At 36.1% G+C, this 2,500-nt stretch overlaps 3 non-coding genes across 3 annotated transcripts; all 3 read left to right on the top strand.

Annotated features, from left to right (window-relative positions):
* Positions 1-574: 574 nt before the first annotated feature.
* TRNAQ-CUG (transfer RNA glutamine (anticodon CUG)) lies at positions 575-646 on the top strand. Its single transcript has one exon. It is a non-coding gene; the product is annotated as a tRNA-Gln (tRNA).
* A 790-nt stretch (positions 647-1,436) lies between these two features.
* TRNAQ-UUG (transfer RNA glutamine (anticodon UUG)) lies at positions 1,437-1,508 on the top strand. The gene has a single exon. It is a non-coding gene; the product is annotated as a tRNA-Gln (tRNA).
* Positions 1,509-1,839: 331 nt separating this feature from the next.
* TRNAQ-CUG (transfer RNA glutamine (anticodon CUG)) lies at positions 1,840-1,911 on the top strand. The gene has a single exon. It is a non-coding gene; the product is annotated as a tRNA-Gln (tRNA).
* Positions 1,912-2,500: the final 589 nt, after the last annotated feature.

Here is a 2,500-nt window from a genome sequence, read left to right on the forward strand (position 1 = left end):
TTGCACTTACAGTTCAAATATCCTGTTCAATCTTGTACTTCTTACTAATGTTCATTTTCAGGGAAGCACTCTGGATCATGAATCCAGCCATGCAACTTCAATTCTCAGTTTGACCAGAATCATTTTTGCACATAAAGTTCAACTATGTGATAATTAGAAGAAAATTGGCCTCTTTTGAAGCTTTCAATCTAAGGAAAAATGTATAAATGTCTTTGAAATGTGGTTCCATGGTGTAATGGTTAGCACTCTGGACTTTGAATCCAGTGACCCGAGTTCAAACTCGGTGGGACCTTGAGAAGTTTTGCACGTACCGTTGAAATATGCTGTTCAATTCTATACTTGTAATAATCCTCATTTATAAAGAAGCATTCTGGACTATGAATCCAGACATACAAGTTCAATTATACTAAAGTGAGCACTCTGGACTATGAATCCAGTCATCCAAGTTCAATTCTTAGATTGTCCGGAACCATTTTTGCACATAAAGGTCACCTCTGGGATATTTATAATAATATGAGCCTTTTTTGAAAAGCTAGCCCTCTAAGCGAATAATTTAAGATTGTTTTTGAAATGTGGTTCCATGGTGTAATGGTTAGCACTCTGGACTCTGAATCCAGCGATCCGAGTTCAAATCTCGGTGGGACCTTTGTATCTTATTGCACTTACAGTTCAAATATCTTGTACTTCTTACTAATGTTCATTTTAAGGGAAGCAATCTGGATCATGAATCCAGCCATCCAACGTAAATTCTCAGTTTGACCCCAACCATTTTTGCACATAAAGTTCAACTATGTGGTAATTAGACCTTGAGAAATTTTGCACGTACCTTTGAAATATGCTGTTTAATTCTTTACTTGTAATGATCCTTATTTATAAAGAAGCATTCTGGACAATAAATCCAGACGTACAGGTTAAATTCTTAGATTGTCCGGAACCATTTTTGCACATAAAGGTAATTTCTGGGAGAATTATACTAAAGTGAGCACTCTGGACTATGAATCCAGTCATCAAAGTTCAATTCTTAGATTGCCTGGAACCATTTTTGCACATAAAGGTCATCTCTGTGATAATTATACTAATATGATCCTTTTTTGAAGCTAGCCCTCTAAGCCAATAGTTTGAAAATGTTTCCTGAATGTGGTTCCATGGTGTAATGGTTAGCACTCTGGACTCCAGCGATCCGAGTTCAAATCTCGGTGGGACCTTTGTATTTTATTGCACTTACAGTTCAAATATCTTGTTCAATCTTGTACTTCTTACTAATGTTCATTTTCAGGGAAGCACTCTGGATCATGAATCCAGCCATCCAACTTCAATTCTCAGTTTGACCAGAATCATTTTTGCACATAAAGTTCAACTATGTGGTAATTAGAAGAAAATTGGCCTCTTTTGAAGCTTTCAATCTAAGGAAAAATGTATAAAGGTCTTTGAAATGTGGTTCCATGGTGTAATGGTTAGCACTCTGGACTTTGAATCCAGTGATCCGAGTTCAAATCTCGGTGGGACCTTGAGAAGTTTTGCACATACCGTTGAAATATGCTGTTCAATTCTATACTTGTAATAATCCTCATTTATAAAAAAGCACTCTGGACTATGAATCCAGACATACAAGTTCAATTCTTAGATTCTATGGAACCATTTTTGCACGTAAATTTAATTTCTGGGATAATTATACTAAAGTGAGCACTCTGGACTATGAATCCAGTCATCAAAGTTCAATTCTTAGATTGCCTGGAACCATTTTTGCACATAAAGGTCATCTCTGTGATAATTATACTAATATGATCCTATTTTGAAGCTAGCCCTCAAGCCAATAGTATGAAAATGTTTCCTGAATGTGGTTCCATGGTGTAATGGTTAGCACTCTGGACTCTGAATCCAGTGATCCGAGTTCAAATCTCGGTGGGACCTTTGTATCTTTTTGCACTTACAGTTCAAATATCCTGTTCAATCTTGTACTTCTTACTAATGTTCATTTTCAGGGAAGCACTCTGGATCATGAATCCAGCCATCCAACTTCAATTCTCAGTTTGACCAGAATCATTTTTGCACATAAAGTTCAACTATGTGGTAATTAGAAGAAAATTGGCCTCTTTTGAAGCTTTCAATCTAAGGAAAAATCAATTCTATACTTGTAATAATCCTCATTTATAAAGAAGCACTCTGGACTATGAATCCAGACATACAAGTTCAATTCTTAGATTCTATGGAACCATTTTTGCACGTAAATTTAATTTCTGGGATAATTATACTAAAGTGAGCACTCTGGACTATGAATCCAGTCATCCAAGTTCAATTCTTAGATTGTCCGGAACCATTTTTGCACATAAAGGTCACCTCTGGGATATTTATAATAATATGAGCCTTTTTTGAAAAGCTAGCCCTCTAAGCGAATAATTTAAGATTGTTTTTGAAATGTTGTTCCATGGTGTAATGGTTAGCACTCTGGACTCTGAATCCAGAGATCCGAGTTCAAATCTCGGTGGGACCTTTGTATCTT

Source organism: Crinia signifera, unplaced genomic scaffold (genome assembly GCF_055691185.1).
Source record: "Crinia signifera unplaced genomic scaffold, ASM5569118v1 HAP2_SCAFFOLD_165, whole genome shotgun sequence".
In the NCBI taxonomy this organism is placed as follows: domain Eukaryota; kingdom Metazoa; phylum Chordata; class Amphibia; order Anura; family Myobatrachidae; genus Crinia; species Crinia signifera.